Source organism: Pezoporus wallicus, unplaced genomic scaffold (assembly GCF_028554395.1).
Source record: "Pezoporus wallicus isolate ANWC-B61680 ecotype Strahan unplaced genomic scaffold, APGP_CSIRO_Pwel_v1 scaffold_7736, whole genome shotgun sequence".
Classification (NCBI taxonomy): Eukaryota; Metazoa; Chordata; class Aves; order Psittaciformes; family Psittacidae; genus Pezoporus; species Pezoporus wallicus.
In genome coordinates, this window is record NW_026636574.1 from 1,827,340 (window position 1) to 1,840,333 (window position 12,994).

The 12,994-nt window shown below is 44.7% G+C and overlaps 1 long non-coding RNA gene across 1 annotated transcript in view; it reads right to left on the reverse strand.

Annotated features, from left to right (window-relative positions):
* LOC130594680 (uncharacterized) overlaps positions 1–12,994 on the reverse strand; it is a 93,974-nt gene that overhangs the window by 14,115 nt on the left and 66,865 nt on the right. Inside the window, exon 3 of the long non-coding RNA XR_008971139.1 lies at positions 10,535–10,693. This is a non-coding gene — a long non-coding RNA (uncharacterized LOC130594680). The remainder of the gene's footprint in view (positions 1–10,534; positions 10,694–12,994) is intronic.

The window sequence follows — 12,994 nt, forward strand, 5'->3', positions numbered from 1 at the left end:
ACGGGCAGGGACCCCTTCCACTAGAGCAGCTTGCTCCAAGCCCCTGTGTCCAACCTGGCCTTGAGCACTGCCAGGGACAGGGCAGCCACACTGTCTTCTCCAGTTCTCCCCCTCTCAATGCCACAGCACCTTTTGCCAGCTCTTTACAGTGTACCTACCTCTTTAAACAGATGTACGTGCCATATACACATACATCAGCATCTACAACTTTCACATTTCCACGACCGAAAGGGTTAAAATATTTGTTGGGGAGAAAAGGGCATTTTGAAATGTACTGTACATAATTAATACAAAAAGAGAAAAGAAAACCTTCTCCAGATCAGTGTAGGGGCTATTATTAGACTATCAAACTGTCATTTTTCAAAGCATTTCAATTGTCACTATTTTTTCTAATGGCTTCTAAAGCATTATCTAATGCCTGGGCCAAAAAAAAAAGAAGAGGATCAAAGTGTGTTGAAAAGCACCAGTCAGACTGCATGACAAATCAGTGTTTGCAGCCTAAACTCTTCCTATCCCAATTGCCTTCAAAAATACATGTGAACTTCAAACCAAGATGACTTTATTTGTGGATTGCCTTTTGAAGACACAAGTGTCCTTAGGATTTTCCTTTTCCTTTTAATAATCTAAACCATGTTAAAAGAAAGGATAACCCAGCTGTAGACCTTTAGCATTGCTGCTCTCACTGCATAACTGACACACCACAGTGGACAGGCAAGGAGATGGGGAAGGCTCCAAAAGGAGACCAAAACAGTTGTGGTGGATTGGGATGGAAGCGGATGGATGATAGAGAAGCACATGAAGTTGTGCCTGGATTGTGACCATGATCATTTGCTCCCTTCAGAGAGAAGCAGGTGATGCTCACATCCCCAGCAGAACCTTGTGGTGGGACCTCACCACGGGACACACCTTTCTGACATGGAAACCACCCTGGTCAGAGCAGGATCCTCTGCCCAAGCTCCGTGTAAACCAAGGGAGTGCAGAGAAGGTGTGTAAACGTCCTGCAACATGGATGTCCCTCTGGTGCAAATCCTAACAGCTCTTGGGTACATGGTGATCCGCTCTGCACCTGCAATCCCCCTCATAATATGCACGTAAGATTAGGCTGCTAATGTAACATATCTCTTTTTTTCAGCCCCAATGACAATGAAATTCACAAACTGATTCAGCTTAACCGAGTGTGACTGCAATAGGCTAATTCCGCATTCCTAATTAAATTACATTATTTTCTAGGTGGAGGTTTATGAGCAGGGGTGAAGAGTAATGATATGAGCAAGCCACAGAAGCAGACGTACGAGTCAGAGCCAAGGCTCTTGTCTAGACAGCAAAATGAGTTATTCTATTTACATCTTTCTTAAATGTCACAGTATTTTCCTGTATTTAACTGAGGACTTGTTTATGCATAGTCATTCTGAGAAGAGGAAACGGGAGCTATTCAAAGGCAAAACTACACACCTGACTGCAGAAGTAATAAGTATCTGGATTTTCTCAAAACCACCAATTCCTATGTATAAAAATACTGCTTTGAAAACAACCGCATTATTGCTTTTAGGTGACTTAGGAACCTATTGAACAGCGGTGCAGGGATAGGAAGAGGAGTCCTGAGGCTGGTGTCTCTGCTGGGAACTGAGCTCAAATCCCCCATCTGCCACCCACCTCCAGAGAGGGACACTGCAAACCCAGGCAGCTCTTTTGCTGCTGCTTTCCTCAGTGAACCAGTGCTTGGAATGCAGCTTGGCAAAATGGATGTAGAGAGGCAAAACAGAGATTGCAGCCTTGGAGGTTCTTCTGAAACCATAAACAAAAAGGGAAGAAATGCAAGAATTGGATGTGTAACTTTATGGCCTGTGAAAGTGAACTGCCTTATACAGGTCTGTCCCTTTGGAGGGATAGTGAGAGGGATTGTTATCTAATGGAGATGAGAAGAGAAGATAATGTGCTGTCTGATTAAAGGTGCACATCTGCATGAGTTAGTGAGCCTGGATTTCTGAGCTCTTACCTCTTTGGTTTCCACTGAAGAGGTCCAAGAAGCCTCAGACGCACTGTAGTTCCAGCAGGAACGTGCCTTGCTTTGCAGATCACCAGCACTACAGTCATAAATATTTGATGGCAAGGAGCAGAGATCCACATCCTCAATCACCAGAGAGATCAAGAAAGCAGGCCAGAGGAAGGAAAACCAACCTGAAAGCATTGCCCATCCCTCCAGAGCTGTTCAAACCTGACCTCTCTTAATGCAAATTGTATTAGGTGAACCCGTATTGACAGTGAACCTGTCATATCCAGAAGCATCTGGATTTTGCAGGAGAAAACCAATGCAGTTTGATGGAACTGGCACAATGGATAAAGTCAGAAAATCAGCAACCAAATGTTACCACCTAATAGATGTTCTAGAAGCTGAAAACAAGTTATGTACCCAAATCCTGCCTTATTTCAGTCAGGAGCTGAGGTTTTACTTTGATCACATGAACAGCAGACCAACACATCTCATGCCATGCCCCTCTCAAACTGTAGATACATTACCTAGAAAGATGAATGATGTGGTTATAAAAGTTGCAAGTGGTGGTGAATCTGCTCTATTCCCTTAGGAATTTTCTCCAGAGGTTTTTCCTCATTCAAACACTGTGTCTTATTTCCTAGCTGATTTTTTCTAACTTTACTATTCAGACCTCAGCTTTCCCAGCAGCTACCCTCATTGCATTAAAAGAGCTTTAAACCCTGCCTGTCTCACTCTTACTTTACCCTTTGGACCCGAGAAGTGAAGGACTATTCAACATCAGAGGTTTCAACATCGACATTCAAGCGAAAGCACAGCCAAACTGAACCAAAATGCCATCTCTGTTGCAGTCAGCTGTGTTTCTGAACTCCTCTATGAGTAAGGAAGTCAGAACAGAGTTTTCAAAAGCCCTAGGGATAAAATATACAGCCCTCAAGTTACATATGTAACCATCAGAGAAATAACTCCTAAAAGGAGGCTGCCACCACATTTCAGCTCTAGTGGGTTCTGCCTGTCCTCCTGGAGCTGCTGTTTTATGCTTCAGATCATTCTGGCTACTTTCTTTGTAGCATTTGATTCCAATAGATTGATTTTGATGATGTACTGAGGATTAGGCAGATACTTCACTACACTGACTTGAGACCAAACTTAGGAAGCCAGAAATGAACCTTTACGAATCCTGCAATCTCATTTAGATGATCAATTATTTTGTTTATCTACTTAAGCATGCTAATGGGAGCCAAGTAGGGTATAGCAGGAAAAACTAAGGCACTTAAGCCAGTGGGAAGTTTGGAGGTGTAGCTGAAACACAATTTCTAAGCTGGGGCAGGTGGGAAAGAGTATGTATTTAAAATGGTACCTAAAACAGAATATAACAATAGTCACAGCAAGCTTCTCCAGATGCCACAAGCATCCCATAAATGCAGCATCACAGTAGAATAATAAGCATCTTTTCATGTAAAAAAGCATACACTTTAACTTCAGCCACAAAGGGCCTTACTGCAAAGATACAAATCTAAAGATGCAGATTGGTGCTTACTGCAAAGCACAAAAGCGCCTGAGCAGAGCAGGTACCAATTCTCATGCAAAGCCCCTGCACTTTCCAGAGCTTGAAAATTCAATACTTTTAAGATTCTGGCTGTAGTTCTTAAGCGCTGAGAAAGGAAAAGAAGTCATCAGCATAAAGGAGATTGGCTTTGAGAAACCCAAACCACAAGGTGAAAAGAGGAATGGGCTGCAGGTTTGACAGGGGACGCCAGAACTGCCCCTGCCGATGCTGGGCTCCAGCAGAGCGTGGCTCGAGGGATGTCAGAGCCGTGCTGCCTCCCGTCCCACACGCAGAAGGAAAAGGGCCTCTCCCCAGACTCAGCAGCTGTCAAAAGAGGTGGGAAAAGCACAGCAGGGAATCACAAGTGCCTCAAGCCCACAAGGGGGATGGATGCTCGTAACAAACCACAACAGCGAGTCTCCACGGACCAGGAACAGCCGTGATTTGCGCAGTGGAAACCTGCACTGGCTCTGATTCCCTGTCTTCCCCCAACAGTGCCAGGGAAAGGTGACCCAGACAGGACAACGCTCTCACCTACCCCAAAGCTGCTTCACCTCACCATGAAAGTGCAAGGCAGGTCAAAAAAACAGGGGTTTTACCAAAATAATAACTGGGGAGAAGACCCAAAATTACACGAGTTCTGTGCTTCAGGGTCTGTTCCCATGTGAAGATGTTTTGGGTGCGTGAAGAGGGTGCTGAGGCGCTGGCACAGGGTGCCCAGAGAAGCTGTGGCTGCCCCATCCCTGGCAGTGTTCAAGGCCAGGTTGGACACAGGGGCTTGGAGCAAGCTGCTCCAGTGGAAGGGGTCCCTGCCCGTGGCAGGGGTTGGAGCTGGAGGAGCTCTAAGGTCCCTTCCAACCCAAACCAGGCTGGGATTCTATGTTTCTCTGTTTGTTCCTGTTACAATTTATATCTGCCATTTTCACTAATGTCCAAAAGACGAAGACACCCAAAGGGTAACAGAAATTGAGTTAACTCACTTACGTGTTTTAAAACTTACAGCCATAGTAATCATTATCATTACACAGTACTTTTATTACTAACAATAACAAGAATAATAATTATTACTGCTATTAGTTACCATTATTATTACTATTATTACTTCCTATAGTGTTCAGGATCAATTCAGCTAGGAGACAAATGAGCATCAGGCCAGGGAGGTAAATGGGAAGGCTAAAGACAGAAAGGGAATGCTAGAATAAACAATCCCATTCCTTTATTTTTGGTAGCAAATGATAAAAGATACGCAGCTGTCCTGGCTCCAAGGAGGGGCATTAATATATCACCTGATACACTCAAAAAGCTTACAAAAATCTGGTTATATTTTTTAATCATCTTGCATTTTAGACCTTTAAAGTACAAATATGGATTTCAAACATATCAGGGGAACAAATTAACTCAGAAAAATAGCTGTACTTTCCAAGGTTGCACCTGCCATGAAATTGCTCCAAGTTTGCATTTTCCCTTAGTCTCTAGTGTGCCATTACAGCAGATTGATCACCCTCCTCTCCCCGGCAACTCCCCCATTAGAGGGTTATTGTATGGAAATTAATGGGAGGCTAGAAACATTTCTTTTGCAGCTGCAGTAGCAGAAGTCAGTTTTGATTAAGCACTCGAAACCCAGCAGACTGGGGTGATCTCTCTGCTTTAGTTCCCTTTTTTATTATCACTGGTGTCAAGTTTTGTTACTTTAGCCATTCCCCTGGTACTCCCACTGCATCCTTGGGTAATAATAGGGGTTATTTTCTTATGTGCACTTCTGTTTATTTTAAATATGTACAGACTGATTCGCACTGGTGCCAGGTCCCTTTTCACCACCCTTAACACAGCCACAGGACTCCCTTATGCTCCTTACAAAGGCCTGTTTACACTGGCTGAGTGGAGTAAGGAAGCAGAGGATTTAAATGGGTATCGGGAACACAGATATATACTTCTATTCAATTACCCCAAGAGCAGTTGTAGCTGGTGTCACATTTAATGTGTACCTGCTCTGTCTCTTATTCATCTTGCTGTTTCCTACCTGCCCAGTGTGATCCAGTTCCCATTGTCAGCTGGCAAACAACACACATCCAAAGTAGGCCTGATGAAAAAAGACCACATATTTTAAAAGCCACCTATTAATCAAAGCCATGATGGAAGAGAGGTTGCAAGATACCTGTGAAAAACATGACCAGGCACAAAGCTCAGGGGACAGCATTCCGCTGCTATCGTCCCGACAGTTTTTCTTGCAAACAGTGAACTCGACGGGAATAAAAACACAGGGAGGGAAGTACTTTTGAAACTGATCCCACCACAAATCATGCAATAATTGAAACAAAGGAAAGAGATTTCACACTGTGTCAGCCAGCGTTACAGTCTTGGAGTTTGAAAAGGAAACCGGAGTCATTTCAGCTGTCAGTCGCATCAAGTGGCACAGGGCACGAGTGGGGAGAGCTCTGCCCTGATCTGTTCCTGATCACTTCCTTGCAGCTCCCTGCGTGTGGCCTTCAGCAGAGCAGGGACGTGTACTACCCATAGCTGCACCCATTTCTCACAAGTTTTAGGTTGGGAAATTCCCCCCCAGCACAAAGTACCTAAACTACATGCTAGCAACCACTGATGAGAAAAAGCCGAGTTAGGCTTTTGAGAAGGAAACACAAAGTGATGCCCAGCAAGGCCAACCTGAAGTGCTGCACGCCAGGATTCCCTGCAGCCACAGATGAGTGCCAGGTATGCTCAGAGCACAGCAGATACAGCTCAAACAGCAAGCGGGCTGAAAGGTGGGGCAAGGACCATTGCCTGGAGAACTGATTAAGTGGTACCTCTGGGGGGAAGAAGAAAAGAAAAGCCTTTAAGGGATTATTTATAGGACTCATAAAGGTGCCTTTTGAATATCCATCAATCAAACAGTCAGTGGAAAGGTCTGCTCAGCACACAGGAGAGTAGAAGGAGTAAAGGAAATTGGCTATGGCGTCCATCTGAGATGCAAGCTATCATCCATAATCTTCAGCGACCTGCTCTATATGGAAAGCACAGCAGTTTGGTGAGCAGGATGGTGAAGCACTGAACAAACAGCTGCTTGGCTTAAAACAGATGTGGTGGCTTCTGCCCCTGCTAAAGACAGGAAATGTCAGGAGTAAGTTGTAAGTTTTAACAACTTTGGGAGAAATAATAGAAGACAGGAAATGATCTACACAAGGATAGAGCAGAAGGTATTTGGGTGCCAGCCAAAGGGCTGTAACCTGCCTTGAAGGAGCAAATAAAACCAGGAAGACAATAACAACAAAGCAGTGGCTGCCTGCAGACAGAATAAAGGGTAATTGCTGGTGAGCATAGGGCCTGCTAAGGGAATAGACAGTGAAAGGAGAGGAGATTCACAGACCATTGCAGAGCTTACAAAAGCTGTAGGTCAGGAGCAATAGGCTCATGATGATCACTGGTTTTATGGCTGGTTTCCTTGCATCCTACTGCAGGAATAAACTACTGATCCATGGCAAACATTTCTTCCTAGGATTCCACTTCATCTCTTCCTTTGTTCTGGTTTTGTAGTGGCATTTGTGGAGCATTTTGGTAAATTGGAGTCGCAAAGCAAGGCCCTTCCTGGCTTCCCTTGTTACCAGGAGGCTTGCTTGGTCTAACTCAGAAAACAGAGAGGTTTGTGGCTTTTGGGTTGGGCAAGCAAAACCAAGAGGCAGAAGCTGATGTCTGAAATATGGTCCCACCACTGCACCACTCCCTGCTCGAGCAGCCTTTGGGAGCAAACAGCTACACAAGGCACGGCTTTACATTTCTTTCTGATGTGACTTACACATTTGATGACAAAGTACTGTACTACAACACCCCATTTATCTTATTAAATGGTCCCAGAACAGCTCTGAGAAATGTATTTAACGTGGAGACATCTATTAATTAATAAGCACATTAGTCAGCAATCAATACTCAGTTGATGATATTGTTTAAATTATACATACACAATAAGGATATGTTTCTGCCTTCCTCATCTGTTTTAAGGCATATATTGAAAACAAGTAGTGCAGAACGGCTTTGCATTCAAAAAAGTTAAATTAAGATTATTTTTAAATAGACTAATCCTATGAACATATTATATTGCATAAAATTAGCCCTGAGCACAGTCAGTTTATCACCTCACTCTCTTCACAGTCCATTGATTAAGCAGACACTGGGAGCAGTCTGTTCTTTACTGCGTTTGTTTTTATTGCAGCGATGCTGTTATCTGTTTCAAAATCCTGAGTGAGGCATTCCCAGCAATTACTTCTTCTGGGTCTGCATAAAATGTACAGATAATTCTCAGGCTGATTCGCTACTGCCACTTGTATCACTTGAAGCAATCTTCAGCTGCAGATCCCTGTCCTCAGCCTTGCTCTCACACAACACACACCCCTGCACCAGCACCTACACCACAGCCAATACTGTGCACTGTACACAGACCACTTTTATATGGCACCCTTATTGCTTCCCAGGAAAATGGGACTGGACTGATATGATCCCAGAGTCATTCTGCAAGAGGAGACCCTGGGGATCTCTAAGCTACCCATGCTCACACAGGTAACTCAGTCTGGCTGCACAGCAGCATCACAGAATCACAGCCCAGTTTGGGTTGGAAGGGACCTTAAAGCTCATCCAGCTCCAACCCCTGCCATGGCCAGGGACACCTTCCACTAGAGCAGGTTGCCCCAAGCCCCATCCAACCTGGCCTTGAACACTGCCAAGGATGGGGCATGGTTTGCTCTTCCTCCTGTCTGAAAGGGATACTCTTTATGCTCACATTCCTCCCTAATAACTAGAGAACAGCTTTTGCCTAGCAGTAAACCCAGATTTCTTGGTCACACACACGCACTCAGCTACGCTTCCCTTCAGTAAATCCAATTACAAGATACATTTTGTTCTTTCATTTACCTTGAAATCAAACTTTTCTTTTTAGCACAGGATGAATAAGCACAGCTAAAGCCCCAGGAACCAGTGCAGGCAATGCTCCTCTGTGCTACTTCTCCCCATGCTGCCTGCACAGCTCATCCCTACCATGGGGTTCACAAGCCACTGTTTTTATATGACCAGATGACACCAGCCTCAATTTTCCCCTAAGCAGGGCTGCCATAAATTGGAATAACTTAATAGAAGTGGAGAAAGTCAACAGAATCATTCTGGGGTTTTGCTTCAGTCTCGTGACTGTGTTTTAGCAGAGCTTAAATCCTGAGCCTGGACATACTCAAAGTGGATTAAAAAGCATTTATTTTACATTAAGAAGCAGTCTACTTAGGTGCAAAGTTAATATATTATAATACTTAATGCACTAATATTTATATTAATATGTTTAAGTTATATTCAATTACTACAAGCCATTTACACAAGTAGTTTTACCCGGAAAGTTTCAACTCAATTGGCTGAAGGTCGTTTTCATGAGTGTACACAAGCCCTAGAGAGACAATGGGTTTGCTTTTAAATGACTACACTATGTGAGAACAGCGTATGTCCTCTCTTCCTATACATACAATACTTCTATTAGCATAACTGTCAAAGGCTGCTTTTGTCTGCTTTGCTTTCAGACACTGAGGATTGATAGATGGCCACTTTCCTCTCCATTTTGGCACACTGGAGCTACATGACTGCCGAATTACAGCAGTGCTCTCTTGTTTACTCATAAAGATAATATTATTTGCTTGTCGGCATCTCAGAAGCCACCCTCCAGAGCAGAAAATTACCTGAACCCAGAGATCTTTACCAGCTGATGGAATTACAAATGACACAAGCACTCAGAACTTACAATAACAGTCATCACAGGAACACAAACTGATTTGATAGACCAAATTAAAGGTGCGTCCATGCTGTGGGCAGAGGCAGCAGGGAAAAGGGGATGCTGGAGATGGGATCATCCTGTTAGACAGCCTTCAGCACTGTCCTACCAGCGCCACGCGTGAGAGGGTGCTCTGCTCTCACCTAACTCCTGTGCTCTCCCTGCAGCTGCAGTCCCTGGAGTTACACTTTTCCTCGCCCCCAGCTCTGGAATGAGAAGGCAGAAGAAAGCTGAGGGACCCAGAGCCTGAAGCGGGACCCAGAGGTGGCTGAGGGGGGTGTGGGAACCGCTGGGAGGCAAAGGAAGGAAACGCGATTCACAGCTACGTGCTGTACAACAGAGGATGCCCTTCACCAGCATGGGCAGCGCCTGGCTCAGAAAACGAGGTTGAGCTCCTGTGCTGAGCAACAAGCCTGGACTGCCACCAGTTCACGCTCTGCCCCTTACACTGTCTCTACATGCAGGTGTAGTGTACTGAATCACTTCCTCAGTGGTGCAGATCCAGAGCCTCACTGGGTCTGCCTCACTCAGTGAGATTTTGGTGGGAGTACTTACAACCGTGAGTACAAGATTTGTTTCCTATGAATGTGTGCCAGTGTTTACCTAAAACTTTCCCTTTCAGCAATGGGTTTTGCCAGTAAACACCTTTGCTGTGGTATTTTTGGCACAGGGGCTTGAACAGGGACATTAACCCAGCCAAACATCTTCAAAGCTGAAGTGAGCACTCACAGAGTACTCATCCAACTCTGCAATTACATTACTTCTGCTTTGTGCTAAGGAGTAACCTTTGTGAGCATGACTGTCCATGAGCTACCCGGACCAAGTGAAGCTCTCCCAGGTGAGGCTTCTCTGGTTCCAGGTGGTTCTTCAATCCCACAAATACACATCTTGGAAAGTTTTCCTACAGACTGATACAAAGCTGTATGTATTCAGCTCGGACTTGTGTGGAACTGATGGGCTTGGCTCTGCCTGAACCCAAAATGCAAGTAAAAGCCAGCCTGTGTCAGAAGACCAGAAGAAGGAGTCACACAGAAATGGACTTTCTCAGCCACACTGCACGTGCCTGCTGCTGGATTGCTTATGAATACAGGAGGGATTTTTCTCAGTTATTCAGCACTGGGTTGAAGTGCTTAGAGAGGACAGCTCAGCTGAGACTGCACATCTAGACCTGGGATCGTGGCTTTAATCTTAACAACAGACTCACCTGGACATCAGGACTGCAACCACACCAGGAGCCCAAGCGCATGCAGAGCTGGCGATCGGCTGGTGAGCACAGGCTGGTTTCACCCCCTCATCTCTCAAACATCCTGGATCAGACGTTGCTGGAGGTCAGCGCATGCAGCCACAGAGGATGTTGCAATACCTGTGATAAAAATCAAAACAGAATGTGTTCTGATAGTTGGATTGAAAATTAGCTTTAGGGGCTCCATGCATTGCTTTCTTAATGATGTGAAACGTAGTAGCTTCAAGTGTAATAAAGATGAATTACTTTTTAATAAAATAATGAAACTCCAGTAAACACTCAGGTTTATCACTTAATTTATCCCCAGTGCTCACACAGAAAGAATTTTTTTGCTACCTCATTTTTAATATTCTCAGTGATTAGATTCCAATAACCTGCTCCACAGTAATGTGTGTCTCATTTCCCTGGACAGCCAAAATAGGCCATAACTTCCTCTCCGTTAGAGCACTAATGCTGTAATTTAGAACTTCTGTCAAGATGAAAGATCTTCCCAGGGAGTTGCAGCAGGCCCATGGCAACACTTTGGCAGAGGGCTGGATAATGAAGTTTTCATTATTAAATAAAGATATTTTAGGAATGTCATAACCCATGAACCCATTCTTCTACCACGCATCGGCGCGTTGTTTATTTCTCATCTGCTGGTACTATCTTGCCCCTCCTCACTCCCGTTTTTTGGCTACCTTGTGAGCTTCCTGGAGTCACCAGAGACATCAATCCAAGTCCCTCTCCCAGCGGTCCTAGGGTGGGATGGACTGGAGCATGGCTGGGGAGGGCATGGGCTGACATCCCTTTGCTGGCAGACAGCCTGAGCCCTGCAGGTTGGTACTACCTGAATGAAATGTTAATGTGGAAGCTCAGGAGCATCAACAGTTATGGGAACAGGGTGTTTTTCAGGAGGAAATTTAGCACTTGTGAGTGGCGCCACACTGGATTCTTGGTAAAGGCTGCAAGTGAAAGCAAAGGCAGATCTGCAATAAAGAAGTTTCCCAGCATTTAGGTGTGAGGTGAATCGATAGATCTCAGCAGGGTAGCTTGCTGCCTTCTGAAGACACAAGAAAGACAATTATGAATTGCACAGACAGCCCTGCTCACCTATCAGAGCACTGCATTTATTTTTGGAGTTTAAAAACAAGCTGTAAACCCTATCAGGAATTGAATTAATGGGAAACAACTTCCCCCTTCCCGTGTTAAGCAAACAGGGAAGTTGCGTGTGACAGCATAAATGCTCTGTGTAATGGTTTGCTAAGATCCTCCTGATTAAAAACACAAAATCTCATTTGAAGATAGTTAATGGATTCTGCATGTCTACAAAGTATTATGAAGGCAACATTCATCTGAACTTGGGGCCTGTGCTGATTACAACTCAATTAGTTGTGATTCAGTTCACTGAAGAAAAATACCCATTTCATCAGCACAAAGAAATAACCACTGGCCACAAAATGCATTTTCTGGAATTGCTCTACCAGTTGCTTAGATATTGTGTTTAGAATGGTCATGCTGCCACGAGGCTTTAACCGCAGCCCTGATTTCATGTCACTGGCCTCAATTCATCCTGTTAACACTTTTCCTTAAGACCACCTCAGTGCACACCACCAATCAGGGAGTTTTTACTATTCAAACTAGATGTGCTTAGAAGCACATCCTACAGCATGGGGGTAAATGTATTTGGGATTTTGATCTGCTGCATTTTGATGACGGAACACCCTTTGCCAAATTCAGTTGTTGCCTTCGGCACCATTACCAGAGGCTTCTGGATTCAGCAGAGCAAATGCACCCTCTGCTGCTGCCAAAGACAGGGAGGGTGCTTGCACAGGGAGCACAGATGCCACGGTTTCATTTTGCAGCTTGCAGGCAACCAAGGATGGTGCTGCTGGCTGCCAAGATGAAATCCCATCATCACACTGGGCCTCCAGAGCTTAGAGCAGCCAATGTGAAAACCCTATTTTTCCGCTTAGAACAGGTAAATCTCAGTGTCCATCGAGGAGCAGGTCTGTTGGGTAGGACAAACCTAGATGTCACCAGAGTGAACAAGAAGCTTCCTGCCTTGCTTTTTGCTGATGCTATTGGGACAAGTCTTGGAGAGCACTCTCTCTAGTACCAGCTCATGCTCTGTGTTGTCTCACAGCTTATCCCATTCTTCTTTTGGGTCGCTCTCTTTAAGTAGAATCATAAAATCACAGACTCATAGAGTGGTTCGTGCTGGAAGGGACCTTAAATCTCAACCAGTTCCAACCCCCTGCCTTGGGCAGCGACACCTTCCACTAGCAGTTTTGGTTTAAGCCATTTTTGGCCTCATTGCTAAAACGAGATGAAGTTGTTAGCTTGCACAAATCGCTCTCAGTGGCAACGCTGGGATACATCAAGCTTCCAGAAGGGAATCTATATTGCTACGAAAACAGGCTTGAATTTCAGTGTCATGTT